This window comes from Mustela lutreola, chromosome 13 (assembly GCF_030435805.1).
Source record: "Mustela lutreola isolate mMusLut2 chromosome 13, mMusLut2.pri, whole genome shotgun sequence".
Classification (NCBI taxonomy): domain Eukaryota; kingdom Metazoa; phylum Chordata; class Mammalia; order Carnivora; family Mustelidae; genus Mustela; species Mustela lutreola.
In genome coordinates this window covers 81904562-81929520 of record NC_081302.1, presented here as the reverse complement: position 1 = coordinate 81929520, position 24959 = coordinate 81904562, and the positions used below count along the sequence as shown (strand labels likewise).

General features: G+C 39.5%; 1 protein-coding gene across 3 annotated transcripts in view; it reads right to left on the bottom strand.

Moving 5' to 3' along the window:
• SPATA13 (spermatogenesis associated 13) overlaps positions 1 to 24959 on the bottom strand; it is a 341308-nt gene that overhangs the window by 273108 nt on the left and 43241 nt on the right. The gene's annotated exons all lie outside the window — the stretch shown is intronic.

Below are 24959 nucleotides of genomic sequence, written 5' to 3'. Positions count from 1 at the left end.
TATTAACAAAGACACGCCGTATTTCATACCACGTTTGCATCTTCCTATCAAGTGCCAGACTGTTGTTAATGCTTTGAACATGTGATCTAAATAAACAGTGGCTGGGGCGCCCGGCTGGCTCAGCCAGAAGAGCATGCGACTCTTGATCTTGGGGTCATGACTTCGAGCTCATGTTGGGTGTAGAGATAACTTACACAAACAGGTTTTTAAAACATTAAAAATTTAAAAAAAAATAGTAGACCTCTGAAGAACCCATTTTTTTTTTCTTAACTGTATGTTCCCAGGGGGTACTTCTCTAAGTGGGGTTCTCAGAGCACTGGTGTCAGAATCAATGGGAAGGGCTTGATAAAATGCAGATTCCCGGGCTTCACCACTGGCCAAGTAGAGCAGCCCCTCTGGGGTTGATGCTTGGGAATTCCCATGTTAGTCAAGCTGCTTGGATTGTATCTGTGCCCAATACATCGTGAGAAGGTCTGTCCTATAGTTAATTCAGGAAGCTGCCCTGATAGCACACAAATGACTACTTGGGAGCCAGTTTTGTGAAATGATGAATTAGAGCACACGTGTGGATGTGCCCTTGCTCCTCACACCCACGTGACTTGTGAGGAGAGCAGTCAATGGTTTCATCCAGCAACCTCCTGTGCTTTAAAAACTGCAGTGTTATAAACACATGCCTCCTCCTCCCCATTTGTGCTTTTTAAACTTTTTTTAAAAAGATTTTATTTATTTATTTGTCAGAGAGAATAAAAGAGCACAAGCAGGGGGTGTACCCGGCAGAGGGAGAAGGAGGCCCCCCATTGAGCAGGGAGCCTGGTTCAGGACTAAATCCCAGGACCCTGATATCATGACCCAAGCCTAAGGCAGGTGCTTAACCCACTCAACCACCCCAGACGCCCCCAACTAAATTTTCTAATGAAATGATATAAAGATGAAGGCTGTGTATCAAGGCAGTAATGTTGACCTTGACAACTCACTCTGATTCCCACTGGCCTTTGCAGCACTGAGGTTGGTCCCAAGTCCCCTCTGCTCTGTTCTCAGGAGACAACAGCCTCCCTTTACCTATCTTGCACTTTCCCTCTTTCATTTTAGGCACAGTGCATGCGTGACCATCTCCTTGAGTGAATGAGACTAAGCCAGTCGCCCGGATCCACCATCCATGCTAATGTCTGTCTTTCCCCAGGCCCAGCCCATACCTCCCATTTTTCTACTCTCTAATGGGCATTTTCCGTCCAAGTTTGGAGGCATGAAATTATGAGCCGGGATGGGGTGGGCGGGGAGGGGGAATCGAAAAACTAAAAAGAAAGCATTTTCTTACCACCATCATGATTCCCTAACCCAATTCCAGACTTGTCTGTGTTTCTATTTTCTTTAGGGCTTTTATCTACAAGCTATTTGACAAAACTGATACCGACTTTTTTGTTTGGTTTTATAGAACGTCTTTTATACCAGGGCTATTTAAATGTGAGATTCTGATTCTAAGGCATTCAACTTTGACATAAGCATCAGACTACGCTAATCTGTACCTGGCCAAAAATTTTCAGTTAGGAAAATGGGCTTTAATCAGAAAGAAAGAGAAGGAGAGGGAGAGAGAGAGAGAAACAAAAATAAAAATAAAACATTTATATTCAAAATTCAGGTTGAAAACCCATTATTTTGAAAATCCCAGTCATCTATAACTTTGAAACTGCCAGGGGATTCTACAAAGAAAACATGTTACTTTTATTACAAGAAACGAGCTTTCCAAAATTTCTGGTGCGTTTGGAGCGTGCTGTGGGCTGAGTCAAACTAAGTGGACAGACTTGACCTATTTCCACTCCATCCCAGCTCACACGGTCTATCCAGTTTATCTGGAGTAGTGGGCCCTTGTCATTTGGTTTGGCCACCCAGCATCTCCACCCTGTGTTTCGGGAATGTCTGCTGATTGGGTTTTAGTGGCAATTCAGAGTAATTGCTGGGGGTGCAAATCTAATGAGAAGTTGCTTGGGATTGGCCAAACATCGTCTGGTCTGCAGTCTTCCTTGTTTCTAGGGCAATGGCACGTAGCCTCGGCTCCACTATCAGAAGACCTTCACCATGCTTTGACACAGAATGACAACCCAAGAGAGACAGATCAGGGTTCAGCCTCTCCTACGTGAGGACAGCACCAGAGGCGACTGGAAGTGTGCTTTCTTGGGGCAAACATGGCATTGCTGATAACAGCGTTAATAGTTGCCAGAAAACCAAGTTCTGGCGGAGAAAACACAGGACCAGAGCCAACTACAGAAGTCCCCCCACTCCCAATCACACACATAGCAACTTACTAAAGACAAATAAATACATGTAGGTGGGGGCACCTGGGTGGCTCTGTGGGTTAAGTCTCCACCTTCGGCTTGGGTAGTGATCCCAGGGTCCTGGGATGAAGCCCTCATCGCATCAGCTCTCTGCTCAGCAGGGAGCCTGCTTCCCCCTCTCTCTGCCTGCCTCTCTGCCTACTTGTGATCTCTGTGAAATAAATAAAAATCTTAAAAAAAATTGTAGGTGACTCATCTATCCCTCTAGTTGACAGAGCAGCAAAAGACAAAGAAGGAAGGACCAAATTCAAATCAGCATTGCTTTTGAGATCCAAGGCTTCCTACTGAGAATAAAAAAGTTCCCTTTTATGCAAGTTGATAATAGAAAGGAATTTCTGAGCATTTGCCATGTTTTAAAATTCTGATTTGCAAGTTGAACCGTTTAAACCTGTTTTCAGATCATTAAACTTGTAAGAAGTTGTGAATCAGCTTCGACTATTTGCGCTCTCTCAGGAGTGACAGTGTCAAGTCTCCACCTACGAGTTCTGCTCCCACCAGGCTTTCCTCCTGCCAGGCAAGACGGGGAAGCTGACAAAGCCAGTTTGGTAAATGAGTAGTAGCTGGTAGAGAAATGACTAGCAGCTGCAGCCACAGCTGGGTTCAAATGCAGAGCTTAACGTGGAACAATCAAGAGATTGTTTTTAGGGTGACATCATACACCGTGAACCTTTTATTCATCTGCACAGAACAGAGAAAGAAAGGGTCACTAATTACAGAGAAGCCGATCAGAGAGCAATCGGATTTTATAGCAGGAGCCTGCCCTCTCCTTGTCGGTGATGGTGTGAACAATAACCTTTTTTATTGTCTCTGATAAAGGGTGCGTGAGAACTGGAATCGTGATAACAAAATCACCCCTATTTCCTTGCCTGTGTCGCTGGGCTGCCGGTCTGGGCCATTACCTGGGATGAGCTGGTTCCTTTGGATTTGTATGCTCATTTTTCAGCCAAGATTAGAATTACATGCTATTGATGAAATGCAGAGTTTTAAAAGGCATGCCTAATTATTTGGTGGTGTGCCTTTTGGTTGTAACTGGGATTTCCTAGGTCCTAGTGAGCCATGAATTAGATCAGAGGTTGGCAAACTCTGGCCCACAGGCCAAATGTAGTCACTGCCTGGTTTTGTAAATGGAGTTGTACTTGGCACAGCTATGCCTATTGCTTATCTATGGCTATCTTCATGCAACAATAGTAGAACTGAGAAGTTACAACAGAGACCGTCCGACTGGTAGAGCCTAAAATATTTATTATTTGCTCTTTACTGAAAAAGGTTGCTGACCCCTGAGTTAGGTGCTTCTCTTGCTTCTTTGCACTACAGAGGCACCTTGATAAATACTGTAGTCACGTGAAACATTTCACCATACCTAACCACATGTTTGCATGGGACAAGACAGAATTGAGGAGGCAAACCAAGGGTTCTCTTTCAAACACAGATCCTCCCTTGAAATTCCAAAGGTGACCAGATGATTGGAATTCCAAAGTAAACACACAATGGAGAGAACTAAAAGTCCACTGGCATAATTCCAGAAGGATTTGCTTTTATAGTGGAGGGTCTGAAGGATGAGATGGTCCATGAGACCTTTCCTGACCATGTTATTGCATTTAAAATCCCCTAAAGGGGTGCCTGGGTGGCTCAGTGGGTTAAAGCCTCTGCTTTCAGCTCAGGTCATAATCCCAGTGTCCTGAGATCGAGCCCCGCATCGGACTCTGCTTGGTGAGGAGTCTGCTTCCCTTCCTCTCTGTCTGCTTCGCTGCCTACTTGTGATCTCTCTCTGTCAAATAAATAAATAAAATATTTTAAAAAAATAAAATAAAATTCCCTAAAGACCAGGGTACCTGGCTGGCTCAGTAAGTAGAGCATGCAACTTTTAACATCAGAGTAGTGAGCTTGAGGCTCTCATTGAGGGTAGAGATTACTTTAAAAAATAATAAATAAGTAAATAAAATCCCCTAACAACCAATCAGAATATATCTGTTGAGAATCTAGCTTAGTTGTTATTAACCCTTTTGGGAGTGAGGGTGGCTAATACTTACGAAAACTGACATATACACAGACATCCACAATTTCATTTGTAATTTCCGAGGGTTCTTGGACTCCCAAGAACCAGATTAAGAACCTGGATCTTTGGGGGGAGGGGGGTTGGGAGAAGGGGGGGTGGGGTTATGGACATTGGGGAGGGTATGTGCTTTGGTGAGTGCTGATTCACAGACCTTGTACCCCTGGGGATAAAAATACATGTTTATAAAAAAAAAAAAAAAAAAAAAAAAAGAACCTGGATCTTTTTTTTTTTGCTAGTTGTGGGAAAACAAAATTTAAAAGGCACCAGCCAACAAACCTGTTTTCAATTAACTTAATTAACAATTAGCAAGTATGTATTTGGCAATTAATTTAAAATTAGCAGCATCTACTAAGTGCCAAATAAGTGATACATATAATAACATTACCGAAATTGAGAGACTACTGTTGTTTAGTAAGGTGAGAGAAGCCTTCACCGAAGAAATGGGATTTATCTCAGCTCGGAAAGAATAGCTAAGTGTTAGACACGCAGAAAGGAGCAGGGAGGGATGGTCCACAAATGTCTTCTAGGCTCAAACAGTTCTCAGTCTTAGGTTTGGAGTGTTTGGGTGGCTCAGTGGGTTAAGCCACTGCCTTCGACTTAGGTCAAGGTCTCAGGGTCCTTGGATCAAGCCCCGCATCATGCACTCTGCTCAGTAGGGAGCCTGCTTCCCCCCTCTCTCTCTGCCTGCCTCTCTACTTGTGATCTCTCTGTCAAATGAATAAATAAAATCTTGAAAAAAAATTAAAAAAACAAAACAAAACAAAAAAACAGTTCTCAGACTTAGGTTTATTACCTAGGGGCCCCGGGCAGAGGAGCATCTAAGACATCCCTAAAAAAATAGTCGCCTCTACAGATCTCCAGAGTTGAGGCCTCAGAAGAAATCTCTTCACCTTGTCTCTTGGTACTATTGTGACCTGGCCATACTTGGCCTACTGTTGCCTTCTTAAAATCTGTTATAATTTTTTAATAAATAGTAGCATTTTCATTTTGAACTGGGCCTTGCAAATTTTGTAGCCAGTTCTGATCCTGGGGGAAGAATGGATCCAACAGTAATATGATCAAACACGGATAAGACAGGAAAATGTACCATTGTCCCCATCCCCAAGCTGGGACACCAGTCTAAAGGGTGAAAGAGCTCTAGTTCATAGAAGGCATACTGAGGTCTTCTCACCAGGTCTTACAAATAAATTTAAACTCCTTTGGATGATTAATATGAAGCTAATTATTATCTACAAACTTCTCTCATAGCAAGGGCTGTCTAACCTTTCACTTGTGCAATTAAAACTTGCTTTCCTAAATTTTAAGATTTCTATCACATTTTTTTTTTTAAAGATTTATTTATTTATTTATTTGACAGAGAGAGATCACAAGTAGGCAGAGAGGCAGGCAGAGAGAGAGGAGGAAGCAGGCTCCCTGCCGAGCAGAGAGCCCGATGCGGGGCCCGATCCCAGGACCCTGAGATCATGACCCGAGCCGAAGGCAGTGGCTTAACCCACTGAGCCACCCAGGCGCCCCTCTATCACATTTTTTTAAAAAGATTTTTTATTTATTTATTTGACAGACAGAGATCACAAGTAGGCAGAGAGGCAGGCAGAGAGAGAGGAGGAAGCAAGGCCCCGCCAAGCAGAGAGCCCGATGCGGGGCTCGATCCCAGGACCCTGGGATCATGACCTGAGCCGAAGGCAGAGGCTTTAACCCACTGAGCCACCCAGGCACCCCTCTATCACATTTTTAAAAAAGAAAACCAATCTATAAATGCTATGGTTAAATGAGGGGGGGAAAGATTTTAGATTTATTTTCAATTTCATTATTTATGTCTTTTATTTTAAAACTTACTTTATTTTTATTTTTCCAAGTTGCTGTAACAATTCAGGTTCTCCCTTTCGCCTACCCAGAGTCTTTGGTTCAAGAGGCTCCAATCCTTTGATCTACCTGAAGGACCAACCTTTCCCCCCTTTAATCTTCATGATGTTCCTTGTGAGTTAATTCAAAGCAATTTCCTTCAGGACTTCATTGTTATTGGAGATTTTGCTTTTCTTCTGAGAATGAAGAATTCTAAGTTTGAATGGAGTGAAAAAAAAAAGCTTGGTACCGCTGGAACCGTCAAGGTTTGAATTTGGTTTGGAGAACTCAGTATAGGGGTGCCTGGCTGGCTTACTCGGTAGATCATGTGACTCTTGATCTTGGGGTCATGAGTTCAAGACCCACGTTGGGTGTAGAGTTTACTTTAAAAAAGGAAGGGTACCTGGGTGGCTTAATTAGTTGAGCCCAAATCTTGATTTTGGCTCAGGTCATGATCTTGGGGTTATGAAATCCAGACCTACATCAGATTCCTTGCTGAGCATAGAGCCTGCTTGGGATTCTCTCTCCCCTTCTCCCTCTGCCTCTCCCCACTTACACATGCACACTCTCTCTCTAAATAAGAAATAAAATCTTCAAAACAGAAAAAAGGAATTAGAGAACCTAGTATTTATCCAACAGACTACCACAGTGCTCCCATTACTATGAGAATAAATTTGAACTCTTCCTCGGGGCATGAATGCGAAATGTAAAACCAATGAGCAGAAGGAAAATGATGTTAATGGACCACATGTTTTAATGGTACTTTATTCAGGGGAGCCAACCATTTTGTATAAAAAGTATAGTATTTGAATCTGACAATTAAGAAACTAGAGATTGGCTAAGCTAAATATGGGTGGGGAAATTCTAGAGTCAAATTCAGTTTGCTTTGATGGGAATGATCAGCCATGTAATTTAAGTCTATTGTAACTAGACAAAATAGAGAAGTTTGTGTAGTTCTAAAAGATCAAGAGTGGAGATGCCTTAAGTCAGTGGTTTTCAAGTGGGGTCTATAGTTCCACTTTGAAGGAGTCCTAGAGATCAAATTCTTTCTTTTTTTTTTTTTTAAGATTTTATTTATTTATCAGAGAGAGAGAGGGGGAGAGAGCGAGCACAGGCAGACAGAATGGCAGGCAGAGGCAGAGGGAGAAGCAGGCTCCCCGCCGAGCAAGGAGCCCGATGTGGGACTCGATCCCAGGACGCTGGGATCATGACCTGAGCTGAAGGTAGCTGCTTAACCAACTGAGCCACCCAGGCATCCCAAATTATTTCTATAATAACATATGAAGATGTCCTTTGATGTTCATTGTGTTGACATTTGTACCAATGCTACTAAAGCTGTGGTGGGTGGAGCTATGGAGTCCTTGGCCTGAGTCAAGGCCCCCAACTATACTAGGAGTCCCAGCAAATATGTCACTACCCTATACTTGTAGTTCAAAAAACAAAACAAAAACATTTTCACTTAAGAATGTCCATGATGTAGTAAAACTTTAAATCTCAACCTTTTTAATATTTTGTGTGACAAAATGGAAGGTACTCATAAAGCTCCCCTCTTCCACCCAGACATACAATAACTATAGAAGGAACACTTGTACAACAGTTTGAGTTGTGAGCCTTTGGTTTCCATGGTGCACTATTTTTGCTTGAAAGAATAACTGACAGACACTGGTTACTCAGACTTGGGTTTGTTGGTTATTTTCTGAAAAATCCAGTCCCTGAAAGGAAAACAACAGAAGGCATTTGTTGCCAATAGAAAAATTTAAGTTTCAGGCAAAAATGAGGTTATTGAAAATCTGTCTGTCACCATGAGCTTGACAGCTTTCCAGTATCTCAAGACTTCTCTGATAAGATTGGTGTTGCTATTAACAGATGTACTTTCTTGATATGTATATCAACATTTGGAAGATCTGCATAATTCAGTGAACCAGTATTTTTCAAGTGATCAATGCACAATATAACCAAGTCATGCATGGATAAAGCAGCCACTGAAAGTGAAAATAGAGCAACAGATTTTAATGGAACAGCATGGATCTGAAACTGATAGGATTTCCGATTCTACACTGTGACTTACCTTTAAGAAACGACACTTGTCGAGAAACTCAAACCTACCATTATTTGAAATACTACTTTATTTTCCACTTGTATATCTGTGTGAGGCCAGATTTCCTCAGACACTTCGACCAAGATAACATACTGCAACAGATTCAAATTAAATGGAAAAGCAGAGATGAGACTCCTGTCTTCTATTAAGCCAGACATTAAAGAGATTTGTGAAACTCCTAAACAGTGCCACTCTTTTTTTTTTTAAGATCTTATTTATTTATTTACTTACTTACTTATGAGAGAGAGAGAGAGAGAGACTGTACTAGTGGGGGGAGGGGAGGAGGCAGAGGGAGAGGGAGAAGCACACTCCCCACTGAGGAGGGAGCCCAGCACAGGGCTCCATCCCAGGACTCCAAGATCATGACCTGAGCCAAATTTTTTTTAATATGTTATTTATTGATTTGAGAGAGACAGAGAGTGAGAGCAAGAGAGAGCACAAGTGGGGAGGGGGCAGGGAGAAAGGGCAGAGGGAAAGAGAAAAGCAGGTTCCCCGCTAAGCAGCGAACTTAACTCAGGGCTCATTCCCAGGACTCTGTGATCATGACTTGAGAGGAAGGCAAGATGCTTAACAGACTGAGCCACCCAAATGCCCCAACAGCACCATTCTTCTTACTCAATTTTTTTTTGAGAATATACTTATTTTCATAGTGTATGTTATTTACAGCATAGGGTTATTACTGTACTTTTAAAGTATTTTTTAAATTTCTCAATTTTTTTCCATACAGTAAATATTAGTAATTTAGTCCATTGTAAACAAGAGCTCTTGAGCATTTTCAATTTTTTTTTTTAAACTAGGCTCCCAATGTTGGGCTTGAACTCATGACCCTGAGATGAAGAGTCTCATGTTCAACCAACTGAGCCAGCCAAGGGCCCCAGGCTCTTCAATTTTTAAGAGCATAAAGGGGAGATCAACAAGTTTGAGAACCACTGCCTTATAGGAACTAAATACAACTTGAGGACGTGCAACCAATTAGTCTTACTTCTCTGGCATGTTTTTCCTTATGTCTGCTTCTTATTTCTTCTAAGTGAGGCTGTGTGCCCAGGATCTCCTGGCTTTTAAGGTTCCTACCACTCTGTTCCAAGGCTCCATGGCCAAAGCTAAACCAGGTGGCTTTAAAATGTCATTTAGGGAGACAGTGCCTGAATTGATGGCAAAGTGGACCAGCCTTCCAAGTGATCTTATCTGTCGAGACCTGTGAGGGTTCATTAGACATGAAGTAGCAATCAGTGATACAGACTCAAAAGTAAGCATTCTGCATGAAATGATTGAATCCAACCAATTTCATGGAGAATTTGGTGTCCTGTGCTATATTTGATCCAGAGCAGAAAGGATATTAACCTTTTTTTCCTCTTCATTAAATTCTACCACTTGGTGGTAATTATATTACGAGGAGCAGATTAGCAGGTTATGTAAGGAAGGTTCTCCTGGGTTTGGATTCAGGTTGTTATACTACTTGATTTTCCCATTCTTGAGTTCCTTTCTTGTCCAAGACCATAAATCCAAGAATTTCCCAGCATCATTCCAGGAGTCTAAACAGTCTTTTAAACAGCTGCAGAATGTTGATGGTCTCATGATTCCTTAAAGGAATTTTTCTGTGGGTGGGGGAAGCCACCGCCTTATGACTCTTAATTAAATGTTGAAAGCTCGCCTGCAATATAAGGCACAATGTGGAATCCTCAGAATGTCAGTGTAGATAAACTGTCCCCTCTTCCATAAATAAGGACTTGCTCCAGAAAACTCCCTATCGCCTTTTTCCTTTGTTTCATGAAAAGACTATTCTTGATAAATGGCAAAAGCAAATGCATGGCTTCCATAATTGCATTCACTTTACCACATTTCTCCTGGCACTGACTACCTAAGGCTATCATACTGGTTGGACTGTAGGACTCACTTGCTGTGGAGTAGATGGAAATGCAGCCAGGGCAAAGGTGATTTTCTCCTGTGACACACTAAGCTATAACCTAAACACAGTTTTGCTTCATTGGTGATATCAGAGGACACACTGAGCGCCCACAGCAACTCAGCATCACCCTGGGTCCTGCTGCAGGCTGGGACAGGGAACAGGGCCTTAATGAGCCCCATGAAACTGAAGCTGGAAACAGCTGATTTGTGGCCAGTGGCTCCTTAGGTCCCTCCCCCCATGTTAGAGTTAATTACAATATTACAATGGTCAATTAGCCATTCTGAATTGAAACCAGTAAGTTAGCAGAACACTTTGGGTCAGGGAAGATGCCAGAAAGACTTCTACACACAGAGTAAATTAGCATACTGATTAATGGGAAAGAGTTTATCTCTGATACTGTGAGGCTCTGGCCATCAGTAAGGAGAGGGAAACCCCATGGACACTTCTGGACCTGTCAAAACACAAAGCTGCTTTTTTATATGCCTCTCACCTTGATTGTTTTTGGCTTTCATTTTTATTAGATTTTTGAAGTTCTATTTTCTGAGCAGTTTTGTAAAATTTGGTGGCTTCACACATAGTATAGGTGTTAGGCGAGTAATCTCTCTCCTAAATAGTACCATCAACCTGAGAGTCCAGGGTATTTTCATCAATTTCCTGACACTGGAGGCCTTGCTACAAGTCCCTGACAGTTAGATATCTTTAAAAAGGTAAATAGCTGAGGCGCCTGGGTGGCTCAGTGGGTTAAAGCCTCTGTCTTCGGCTCAGGTCATGATCCCAGGGTCCTGGGATGGAGCCCCACATCGGGCTCTCTGCTCTGCAGGGAGCCTGCTTCCTCCTCTCTCTCTCTCTCTGCCTGCCTACTTGTGATCTCTGTCAAATAAATAAATAAAAATTAAAAAAAAACAAACAAACAAAAAAAAAACCACAGGGCAATATGGAGTGCCTGGGTAGCTCAGTCCCTAAGCATCTGCCTTCGGCTCAGGTCATGATCCTAGGGTCCTGGGATTGAGTCCCGCATCGGGGTCTCTGCTCAGCGGGGAGCCTGCTTCCTCCTCTCTCTCTGCCTGCCTCTCTACCTACTTGTGATCTCTGTCTGTCAAATAAATAAATAAAATCTTAAAAATAAAATAAAATAAAATAAAAAATAAAAAGGTAAATAGCTGTCTTTATTTATTTAGATAAAATGTGAATTTCTTCTTTTTCCCCATCAAGAGGGTTGTATTAGGCTAACCCTTCCATCTACCCCAGAGTCAAAAAAATGAGTCAAACACTCCCCAGCCAGGACTATAACAAATGCCCAGTATTTCCATGTTTAGTGACTCAGAAAACAAAGATGAAGTCTCAGACCTACTGACTCAACTACACTGAATTATAAGGATGGAAACCAGACCCTGAACTATGGCAACTCTCTAGGGAAGGCCACCTCGATGTAGCAAGGAGGGCATTTAGATTTGCTCCTATTTAAAAGTTTGGTTACATTTTTGAGAACACATAACTTTCAAATGTAAAGTTAATTTGAAGTTACTCTGCTCAGGAACCAGATTTTCCTGTGTGCCCAAATCTGGAATGTCTTATTTGCAACCCAAAGCCTCCACACTCTCCATTACTACAGAGAAGGAATAAGTAAACAGATTTTTCCACACAGTCAACCACCTCTGTGAAAAAAGATAAAAGGAAACTCAAGATATTTGTAATCACTCCCTGTGAAATCTCTGGCAGACACACAGGTGGATTGATTCCAACAGTGTTCACTTCCTGCTACTGCCATATTGAGTAATTGTTAAGAAGCAACAGCGCCCCAAGTACTCAGCACACAGGGGACAACTGTGGGTGAAGAATTAGCTGAAAATGGAGAAGAGTGAAGCAACTTGCCTAAAGAGATAGCTTGTAAATTCAGTACCGAGAACATCTTGGAGTTATAGAAGTCTAACTGGGGGTCTGAAGTCCATTTCATCAAGTCTGGATTTAACTGAAGAACGTTGCACATAGATATAAAACAGAGTTTCCAAGTTTGATTGGGCATTGTTTAAGGCATTGTTTAACATATGCGATACAAATTCGTCAAGAGTAGGTCACTGTCTTATTGACCTTTGTGTCTACAGTGGCTGGCATGGTGACAAATACGAAGTAGATGCTCAGTACATGATCGTAATTGATCAATTTTATGGTAGAAACCTTGGTTGTTAGAAACATTGATTTTATCAGAAATCCCGAATAAGCCTGAAAGCCATTTAATTTTTCTTAGGTCACTTAATTCTCCTTTTCCTAATTCAAAATTTGCCAAGCATACCACTGGCCACAGATAAGTTTTCCCCACTCTCTTGACATCAGGAAAGTCCCTGGAGCGTGAATACAAGTAGTCTAGTCGCAGAAAAGGTTTATCTCCCACTATAAACTGATATATTGGAATTCTGGCCCATGACTTGTTAGCATGACTCAGTACAGTAGAGTTGATTAGCTCCAGGTAAACTGATAATCATCGAGTTTCCAAACCAGTAAAGCTCAAGACAAAACCTTGATCTGTGCCAAACATTCAAGAGATGTCAATAAACAGGCAGTCCTACCTATGCCGCAGGCCAGTCCTGATACCACCATCAATGCCACCCACTATGGGCAGCAGTTCTAATGGTGGCCTAAATAAATAAGACATAACTATATAAATAAATAAAAATAAACATTAACACTTTTGCTGCTTTGAATGGTAAAAAACATTGAGAAATGGAAGTGAATGAAACAAACTAGGTGAAAGTACAGGTTTTGGAGGACACATGGGTGGTCAAGGGATTCAGTGGGAGGAGAAACAGAGATCACTACAGAAAGTCAAGGTACATAACAGGCTATGCTCTCAGAGAAATCTCAATTAAGAGGAAAACATAAACACCCTACCCAAGAGATAGACAAGGAAAGTTATTTGTCTTGGTCTTGACTTGTAGTGAGAGAAGAAAAAAATCTCCCTTGAGTAAGGTTGTCAGATTCAGAAATAAAAATCAGAGCGTCAGGGATTTCTAGGGCAGTGAAACTATTCTCTATCATAATATAATGGTAGATACATGTCATTATACACTTATCAAAATTAATAGAATGTACACCACCAATGAACCCTAATGTAGACTATGGACTTCAGGTGATATAATGGGTCAATGCTGGTTCATTGATTGTAACAAATATACCATTCTCGTGGGCAATGTTGTTGCGGGGGAGGCTCTGTGGGTATGAGGAGGAGGGATATGTGAGAACACTATAGTTAATGCTCACTTTTGCTGTGAACTCAAAGCTACCCTAAAAAATAAAGTCTATTTATTTTATATAAACAAAATACTTATAGTAAAAATGTATTCATCGTTTATTTGAAATTCAAATATTAACAAGGCATCCTGTAGTTTTTATGGCAATACTACCCTTCAGATCCATGGTTATTGGCTAGACCTAATATGGATTTGGGTCCTGAATTCACATTATCTGTCTAAAAAGCTAAAATATTCATATTAAATAGGTCATAATTTGTATTATCCCTGGGTGCCTGGTAAAAGCAGACAAAAAAACTTAATCCTATAAAATGTAACTTTACACCAGGCTGAAAACATTTCCACAAACAGATTTCAAATAAATATAACATTACAATGAAAAAAAACAAAAACCACACAAGGAAACGGAGGAGCCACAGAATAGATAAATAAATAAATAAATAAAGGAATAGACTCACCAGGACTTTAGATATAGGTAGGCTCAGATATAGAAAATAAAGTGTTTAAAGAAATAAAAGAGCAGGCACCTAGATGGCTCAGATCCCGGGTCCTGGGATTGAGTCCCAAATTGGACTCCCTGCTTAGTGGGGAGCCTGCTTCTTCCCTTCCTCCCTGCTCATGTTCTCTGTCATTATCTCTGTTTCTCTAAAATAAATAAATAAATAAAATCTTTAAAAAAAAAAAAAAAAAGGAAATAAAAGAAACCATGAGCAAGGAGAATTTTTTAAATGACCAGAAACATTAAAAAAACAAACTTCTAAAATAAATAGAATTATTGAAACCCAGAGAAACTATTAAATAGCAAATTAGACATGACTGAATAAGGAATTAATGATCTAGAATCCAGAATCCAGCACAGAGAAAGGAAATAAAAGTATGAAGGGTAAGTAAAGAATACCAAAGCTTGAGTAAGAAGAACCAACAAACATTTGATTCAAATTCCAAAAGGAGAAGAGATCAGAATTTTCCAAAACTGATAGTGGTTCTGAGGATTTATAAAACCTCAGAATTAAGAATCATAAAGAATACCAAGCAAGATCACCTTAAAATAATAAACAAACATTACCAAAGAACTGAAGAGGGATGCCTGGGTGGTTCAGTTAGTTGGGCAACTGCCTTCAGCTCAGGTTATGACCCTGGAGTCCCGGGATTGAGTTCTGCACTGGGCTCCCTGCTAGGCAGGGAGTATGCTTCTCCCTCCCACTTCTCATGTTCTCCCTCTCTCATTCTCTCTCTCTCAAACAAATAAATAAAATCTTTAAAAGATTTTATTTATTTATTTGACAGAGAGAGATCACAAGTAGGCAAAGAGAATGGGGGAAGCAGGCTCCCCACTGAGCAGAGAGCCCGATGTGGGCCTTGATCCCAGGACACTGGGATGATGACCTGAGCCAAAGGCAGAGGCTTTAACTCACTGAGCCACCCAGGCGCCCATAAATAAAATCTTTAAAAAAAAAGAAAGAAAGAAAGAAAGAATTGAAGAAGCCCCAAGCCACAGAAGAGATTCAAAAGCAGCCAAGGAAAATATATTACCTTGTATCTAATTAGACAGGCAACTGACTTCACAGCTGCAACCATGAACCCCAAAGACTATCATCTCTGAGGTACTAGGAGAAACACAACTATCAATCTAGAATTCTGCACTTAGCAAAACTATCAAGAAGTATGGCAAGGGGCGCCTGGGTGGCTCAGTGGGTTAAAGCCTCTGCCTTTGGCTCAGGTCATGATCCCAGGGTCCTGGGATCAAGCCCTGCATCGGGCTCTCTGCTCAGCAGGGAGCCTGCTTGCTCCTCTCTCTCTGCCTGCTTCTCTGCCTGCTTGTGATCTCTGTCTGTCAAATAAATAAATAAATAAAATCTTAAAAAAAAAAAAAAAAGAAGTATGGCAAAATAGAGACATTTTCAGATAAACATATATATTCCAATAAATTTGGGACTATATTCCAAGAAGAGACCATCCCTAAAAGACTCTTAGAAGAATTTACTACAGGAGGAAGAAAAGGAGACCAGACACAAAAAGGAATGATAAGCCAAGAAGGAGGTAACTATGTAAGTAAATCTAAACAATCATAAATAGTATAAGATAGTATTATGTGGGGGTAAAAACTAAACAAAACAATATTTATAAAAATACATATTAGACCATAAACTATGCCTTGCAAATTCTGCAAAATTGATATCAAATAGATCACACTTTCTGATCACAATATAGTTAAGTACTAAATCAATTTTTAAAAAACTAAAAACTCTCCTGTATGTACAGAAATTACAAAACATATATAATTTATGTATCAAAGAAACAGTATAATGGAAATTAGAAACAACTAAAACTGAACTATGACAAAAATATTTTTTATCAAAGTTTATGGTGTTTAATAGTTATGTGACGTTTAAGAGGAAAATGAGAAGAAGGCAGGGGTCGGGGAGGGGGGAAAGCATTTGTCTATTGTTTATTCTGCACCAGGTCTTATTCTAAAGATAAGAGCTGAAATTCATAAAACAGAAGACAAAGATACATTAGAGGAATAATAAAGTCAAAAGTTGGCTCTCTGAAAATATAAATAAGATTAATAAATCTCTAGCAAGATTAATCAAGAAAAAGAGGAAATCATGAGATATTCTTAACGACAGAGAACAGAGGGTTCCTGGAAGGAGGTGGGTGGGGGATGGGCTAGATGGGTGCCAGGTATTAAGAAGGGCACTTGCTATGATGAGCACTGGGTGTCATATGTAAGTGACAAACCAATGAACTCTACTCCTGAAACTAATATTGAACTAACTAGAACTTAAATTAAAAACAAAAATATGGGTGCCTGGGGGGCTCAGTGGGTTAAAGCCTCTGCCTTCAGCTCAGGTCATGATCCCAGGGTTCTGGGATTGAGCCTCGCATCGGGCTAACTGCTCAGAAGGGAGCTTGCTTCCTCCTCTCTCTCTGCCTGCCTCTCTGCCTACTTGTGATCTCTGTCTGCCAAATAAATAAATAAAATATTAAAAAAAAAAGAAAAGTATTAAAAAAGAGAGAGAAACAAGATAAAGCAAAGAATATCATCAAAGCAATATGACCACAATATAGCACAGATCTAAAAGGTAAGACTATACTATAATCAATTTTTTTGGCTATGCATTTGAAAACACAAACAGAATGCACATATTCCTAAGGGGAAAAAATAGAAAACTGACTTATGAAACAATAACCACATCCATTAAAAAAAAGTAAATCAATCATTTAAAACCTTCCTATAAAAAGAACAGTAGTTTTATAACCTACACACACTATTATAAACCATTTTACTAAACATTAAAGGATCAAATAATTCTATCTTACTCAAACTCAACCACAGAAAAGAAAAAGAGTAAATAATACTGAAATAGACCTGGAAGATGGAGAGGATCTCTACTTCTCCTCATACTCCCTCCCCTACACGCACCAAACAAATAATAATTTATGTGCCATTGATGTTAAAGACATGAAACTTCAAACTTTTAAAAGGAAGGCTATTTGGAGAAGACTATATGACTGCGGGATAGGAAAGAACTTCTTAATTCACAAAAAGCATTAATCATAAAAGGAAAAAGAATGAATACATTAAGAACTTCTGTTTTGAAACTTCTGTCTCACCATAAAAATATGAAATAATCACATATAGTCACACACAATTAGGGAGAAGATATTTGGAAACTATATAACCAACAATGAATTAGTATCCAAAATATATAAAGAATAAACAAGCCAGGTTTTTTTGAAAAGGACAAAGTATATGATTCCATTGGAAAGGAATGCAAATGGCTAATAATTATATGACAAGATGCATGGGGCACCTGGCTGGCTCCGTCAAGGGAGCATGCAACTCTTGATTTCAGGGTTGTGAGTTCAAGCCTCACATAGAGTTGTTGAGATTACATAAAAACAAAATCTAAAAGAGAAAGAGAGAGAGAAAGAAAAGAAAGAAAAAAAGAAACGGAGGGAGGGAGAGAAAAGAACAAAGAAAAGATGCTCAACCTCAGAAGTCAGAGAAGGAAAATTCAAATCACGAGATACAATTTTACATCCTACCAAATTACAGAAATTTGAAAACCCAAAATATTGACTTTTAATAAGGATTTAATAAGGATTTAGAGCAAAAAGAAATTGCACCTACCACCAGTTTTAGTATGAATTGGTATGACCAACTTTGGGAAAGAGTTTAGGATTCTTTTTAGAAGCTGAATATGCAACTCCACTATGATCCTGCAACTTCTAAATGTACATCCTAAAAAATCTGTACGTGGATTCTGGGAGACCTGTACAAAATGTTCACAGAAGCATGTCTGCAACAGGTAAGACTGGAAACAACCCAAATGTTTAGTCATAGGATAATATAGATACATACACATACATTTTGGGATGTAAGTACCATGCAATACTTTAGATCAGAGAAAATGGATGCACTATTACTTTAAGCATCAGTATAATGAATGAAAAAACAATGAAGAGAATACATTATATATACTATGATAGGTTTTGATACAATTTTTTAAAATAAGAAAAATTGAGGCACCTGGATGGCTCAGTTAAGCATCTAACTCTTGATTTCAGCTCAGGGGATGATCTTATAGGGTCATGAGGTTGAGTCCTGCATTGGGCGTGGAGCCTGCTTAAGAGTCTCTCTCCTTCTCCCTCTGCAACAACCTCCCACTTGTGCACACTCTTCCTCTCTCTCTCTCTCTCAAAAAAGGGGGGGGGGACAAAATTAAGATATGTATTGCTTAGGGACATATATATTTATGGTAAAATAATAAAGAAAAGAGTATTAAAAGCAATATTCAGAAGTGGGAGTTTGCAAATGATATATCCAGTAAGGGGCTGGTATCCAAAATATATAAAGAACTTATACAACTCAATACCAAAAAACCCAAATAATCCAGTTAAAAATGGGCAGAAGATGGGACGCCTGGGTGGCTCAGTGGGTTAAGCCGCTGCCTTCGGCTCAGGTCATGATCTCAGGGTCCTGGGATCGAGTCCCGCATCGGGCTCTCTGCTCAGCCAGGAGCCTGCTTCCCTCTCTCTCTGCCTGCCTCTCCGACTGCTTGTGATTTCTCTCTGTCAAATAAATAAATTAAAAAAAAAAAAAAATCTTAAAAAAAAAAAAAAAAAAATGGGCAGAAGACATTTCTTCAAAGAAGATTTACAGATGGCCAACAGACACCTGAAAAGATGCTCAGCATCACTCAACATCCAGGAAATACACATCAAAACCACTTCATATCTGTCAGAATAGCTAAAAATCAAAAACAATAAGAAACAAGTGTTGGAGAGTCTGTTGAGAAAAAAGAACCCTCTTGCACTGTGCACTGTTGGTGGGAGTGTAAACTGGGTGCAGTCACAAACAATATGGAGGTTCGTCAAAAAATTAGAAACAGAATTACCCTATGGTTCAATAATTCCAGTACAAGGTATTTAACCCAAAGAATATGAAAACATTAATTTGAAAAGATATACACACCCCTATATTTGTAAGCATTATTTACAATAGCCAAGATAGAGGAAGCAAACTAAGTGTCTATCAACAGATGACTGGATAAACAAGATGTGATTTATATATAAACAATGGAATATTATTCAGCCACAAAAAAATGAAATCTTGATATTTACAACATGGATGGATTTAGAGGGCATAATGCTAATGTCAAAGAAAGACAAATACCATATGATTCACTCATATGTGGAATTTAAGAACAAAACACAGATAGAAACAAACATGAAAATAGACTCTTAACTCCAGAAAACAACCTGGTGGTCACCAGAGGGGAGGTGGGTGAAATAGGTGAAGGGGATTAAGAGTAGACTTATCTTGATAAGCACTGAGTAATGTACAGAATTGCTGAATCACTGTATTGTACACCAGAAACTAATAACACTGTACATTAAGTATACTGGATGAAAATTAAAAATTTTTAAAAACCATTTTCAGAATACTGACTCCCTTTTGAGAGAAGACAGGATGTACAATCATGACTAACATGCATGGAACTCCTGGTATTTATAATGTCCTATTTCTTAAGAAATATGGGGGATCCAGATGTTCACTTAATTATTATCCATCACAACACACATACAACACATATTCTTTTGCATTATCAAATATTTATAAAAACATGAAAAATGTTTAAAAAGAACTTACTGTATAACACACAGTCAGCATTCAATACTTAATGTTCTGTAGGAATGGTGCTGTGCAGCTACTAGAAGATCTCTAGTGACATGGGACTCAGGGGCACTGGGTCACTATCTGTCCGGATAGGACCCCCTCCCCCAATTCATGCATGGCACTGGTCTTGTCATGACCACAGCCTAGGAAAGCGAAGTAGTGTTTCTTCTTTAGCCAGCAGCCAGGTTCATCTTTACCCCTTCCTCCTCCTCACCCATCCATCCAATTATCCACCCAATAAATATTCAGTTACCTCCTAAGGTCTGGGAATCTCCAGATTTCAGCTTTCAAAGTCCTATAGTTTGAAAAATTGTAGGGCAACAAATCTGTTCTCAAATTATAGATACATGGATGGAGTCTAGTCCAAGGTGCATCTGGTCATTCTCCATTGGCCACCACTTCTACCAGTATAGATTGTTCAGATTCATAAACTTGCACAGCCTACAACTCACAAACCTCTCCTACATGTTGGCCATTTTCATCCCCTCAATCCTGGTAACGGAAGCTCCCAGCTCCCAACCACTAACATGAAATATCTACATGACAGGTAATCAGGCGATTTTACCATGAACCGACAGTGATATTAGAGGGGGTCTATGTATTTTAGTTTCCTGCTGTAATAAATTATCACAAACTTAAAAACAGATTTGTCACCTATATCTCTGTAGGCTAAAGCCCAACAGGTGTCTTACTGGGCTAAAATTAAGGTGTGAAGAGGGCTGCATTCTTTCTGGAGACTCAAGGGAAGAATCCATACCCTTGCCTTCTCCAACTCCTAGAAGCCACCCACATTCCTGGTCTCCTGGTCCCTCCTCCACCTGCAAAACCAACAGTATCAGATTAAATCCTCACAGAATTCTCCTGACCTACTCTTCTGCTTCCCTCTCCCCACTGTTAAGGACCCCTGTGATTCCTTCTGGTCTACCATATAATCCAGGACAGTCCCCTTGTTCTAGCATCAGCTGGTGAGCACCCTTACTTCCTCTTTGCCATATAAAGTAGTACGTTTAGGTTCCAGGGATCAGGGCATGGACATCTTTGGGGGTGGGGAGTATAATCATTCCACCTATCACACTATGAGACATCACTCATTATTTCCTGATTTTCTCTCTAAATCTTACAAAGAGTAAGCTATCAGGATCCTGTTATCTCCATCTTCCAGTGAAATGAATCACTTGAGCTGTGCCTTAATGTCTGTCTTTAGAGAGGATCCAAGTGTTTTTTAGGAACAATTGAAGTCATTGTTTGGTACATTACTCAATGTTCTTTTAACCTAAGAGCCTACACTATAAATTTTTGCTGGAGTTTAATTCCAGGAAAACTTCTGATTCGGCGGATGGATTCATCAAATGCAAACAACGTGGACCACAGTGTTGCCTGCCTTGCACTGGTGGTTAGAAAACTTCAGAATGAAATTCATCCCACTTCCTGTAGATAGTTTGTTTTGTTTTAACTCCAAAAAAAAAAAAATTTCTTAGTTTGGATTTTTGAAGTTATTGCAAGTACTCTAAGAAGTAGTCATTTCTGTCTTAATAAATATAGTAAAATCATCTATTAACCGTTTTTTAGTTTTTTTTTAATTTTTTAAGAAGATTTTACTTATTTATTTGACAGAGATCACAAGTAGGCAGAGAAGCAAGCAGAGAGAGAGAGGGAAGCAGGCTCCCTGCTGAGCGGAGAGCCCGATGTGGGGCTTGATCCCAGAACCCTGAGATCATGACCTGAGCTGAAGTCAGAGGCTTTAACTCACTGAGTCACCCAGGCGCCCCTATTAACCATTTTTTAAAAGAAAATTACTTTCAGTGACTTTTGAAAAATTTACAAATGCTTTAGCAGTTTCGGAATACTGTAATTAAGAAATATTAAGGTTTGCTAAGAACTTGGGGCGCATGAATGGCCCAATATTAAGCTGGCTTTTAACTTCAGCTCAGATCATGATCTCAGGACTGGAGATCAAACCCCACAATAGGCTCCTCACTCAGCGGGGAGTCTGCTTGAGATTCTCTGTCCCTCTGCCTCTTCCCTTCCTCACGAATAAATCAATAAAATTTAAAGAAATATTTTCTAAAAACTTATCTCTAGTATATGCGCCACAGATGTTTGGTGAATAATGCCTAATAAGCAGTTTTGTTAAATCTAGGCCCGCTGACCTAAATGTTGCTAGGATATTCCATGGTTTTGAGGCCCCAAACCACCAGGGGTAATATGGGAAGGCATAGATAATAGAGGATATGCTTCTCAGTCACACTTCGGCATGTGCAGACTAAGAGTTCCTTCGGCCATTCTGACACTCAGAGCAATTAGGTACAAATAAACTCTCTAGCATTTATGGGGGATCAGAATACATAATACAGAATACATAATACAAGCCATGGCAGCTGTCTTTCCAGCATGAAATTCATTTAATTACATTTATGCAACCTATGTTTCAAGCAAACAGGAATTTTCAGGGTTCTCCAAAATTCCTTTACTTATGCTGTGCTTTGCACTTAGCATATTTCTCCATCTCTCATTGTCACACACCGCCGCCCCCCTGCCCAGTACTTTCATGTGCCTCCTTAAATGTCACCTCCTCCATCCGGCCTTGCATGAGGTAGGCTCTTGCTTTTGAAACTCCATGGTACTTTATTTCTTTCTTCTGGTTCTTATATATTATGTTCTGCTTCCTAATGCAAGTGTACATATGTAGACATGCACACTTGCTTATGAACCATTTGAATTATTTATCTTTATATCCCCTTTTAGAAGAGAATGTCTTATAAATAATATGCTCTCTAAACTATTCATTGAATTTAACTACTGTACTTCTTAAATACATGCATAAATTCTGTCCTAATAGGAATGGAAACCATGCTACTGCTGATTACATTGTATGACATTGTATAGACCAGGTTTAGTAGACTAGTTTACCCAAAAGGTTTGTTGAAATTCAAATATATTTTGTTTAAGATTCAACAGCTCCCTCTCGTGGCCTGTGTGGGCAATTGAGCTCCAGAGTTAAAACAATTTAATTTCATTTTTGCAACTTAAATTTGAAGTGATTCCCAATCAATTTCAGTTTTGATGTTAAAAGTTAACTAACACTGAATGGCAAATTTTATTTGGCATAAAGGTGTCATTTTTATCTTATTTTATTTTAAGACTTTATTCGTTTGTCAGTGCGAGTGAGAGAGAGAGCACACAAGCAGGGGAAACCACAGGCAGAGAGAGAAGTAGTTTTCCTGCCAAGCAAAGAACCTGATGTGGGACTTGATCCCAGAACCATGAGATCATGACCTGAGCCGAAGGCAGATGCCCAACTGACTGAGCCACCCAGATGTGTCCCATAAAGTGTCATTTTTTTATGTGAAGAATAAATAGAAGCAATTATTGGTCAATGGTTTCCATCTCAAAAGACTATGAATCTGCTTTTTAAAAAACTAATAGATTTTAATTTAAATATTAACAAATATTTGATTAAGGCTCAAAAACAAGTTTTCAGAAAGTCACCTTTACATTTGTAGTACATGAGAATGAATGTATCTTGGAACTCAGTGAATATATATAACACTCTGTTTTTGTTTTCCCAAAATTGGAACAATATCAATTACAAATGAGTTTAAAAGCTCAAGCATTCAAATTATACAGTCAAATGTTCAAGTTTGAAATGGAACAATTGAAAACAAGGAATCAAGTAAAATGGCAAAACATTAAACCCAAAGAACAACTCTTCACGAGATCCAAATCCCTCATGTCACCATGCCTATGACCCGGGGGTTTCTCCCAAAAAGGGAAAAGCTGACTGAAGGAGGTCAAGGTCTGGCTGTGGGTAGGTCTCCACGCTCTATGGTGGGCGGGTCACACAGTGAGAGGCTAAGCTTCAGGAAAGAAAAAGTGTTTGAATTCTGGCTGGGCACAAAGAGCTCCAGCTGGCCAGAAGGCTCTCCAGGACTCCAGGGAGGTAGGGGTGGGGATCCTAACCTCCCCCACTCCTTCCTGAATCCAGAGAGAAGGAAAAGAAAGAGAGCGGCAACACTGAAATATACATCTGTCATTGCTAACGTGACCTCGTTTGAGAAAATAAAACATCTATTTAATAGAAGCTTTTCCAGGATAGAAAAAGTCTCTTTCCCTTTGGATGCCCATTGTCTAGGATTCCAACCATTCTTTCCAAGCACCATAAGTTTCGTGAATAGTTTGATGGTTTCCTTCTGTAGTTGTATTTTTATATAAAATCTGACCTCAGAGAAGCATTTTCATTAATGACATTTATTCTAATTGGGAAGGATGCACAAGAGAAAAAAGGAGAACACGCATACACATTTAGCATGTGACGTTAAAAGAATGTTTTAAGATACACATAAAGTATTGCTAGAAGAGAGATTTTTTTTTTTTAATCATGAGTTTACCAAAAAGCAAAACAAAGCAAAAAACATGTAGAAATTGTAACTAGTTCTACTGTTACTGAGTTTGTTATTCTACAGTAGGGTATAAAAATGCACACTGTTTTTCTCTTCCATTAATAAAAATCATATAACCTTGGGGCTCCTCCTTTAGAAACACATTCACTTTCTCTGAGTTTCACCCGAATTATAATAATGCCCATTGAAATCCACCCGGTCAGAGAGGCTTCAATAGTCTCCTTCATCCTAAATGTCAAAAACATTATAAAACAGACTGAGTAAATTTTTAAGTTTCTCATAATCTCTTTTCATCTTAGTGTACACCAAATGATTTTGAAGTAAAATATAAAAGTATATGATAATCCATTCATGTAATATACACAAACTTTGGAACCGAAATACCATTATGTAATCTTTCCACAAATGAATACAAATAGTTAAAAAATTTAAAAATGCACCAAGTAGGCAAAATATTTTTAAAATAGCCCTTAGTTCAGGTCAATGGTAAATGGCAAACCGTCAGGTAAGGTTGACGGTGCATGAAATCAATGACCTTCAAACAAATCAGCCAATCACCTCGCTAATAAGCTGCACCTTACTTCTCATCAATGGCTATAGATGGAGAGATATCATTGAGTTTCGGACCTGTAAATGTCATCTCAAAATGGATTTCCTAAATTTTACATTGTCTAGCTCAGTTAAAGCTTCCCATAAGCCGTCATCCACCTTTGTTGGAGAATAAGGAATACAGAAAGACCTAAATGGCCTTCCTTACATTCTTTACCTGTTTTAGTAAGCCCCAATGTGTAAATTATGGCTATAAATAATGCTTAGATGAAAAATATGATCTTTTGTAGCATTTCTATCTATCCATCAGAAAAGACATTTTGGCCTTACAACCATGAAGTGGTTG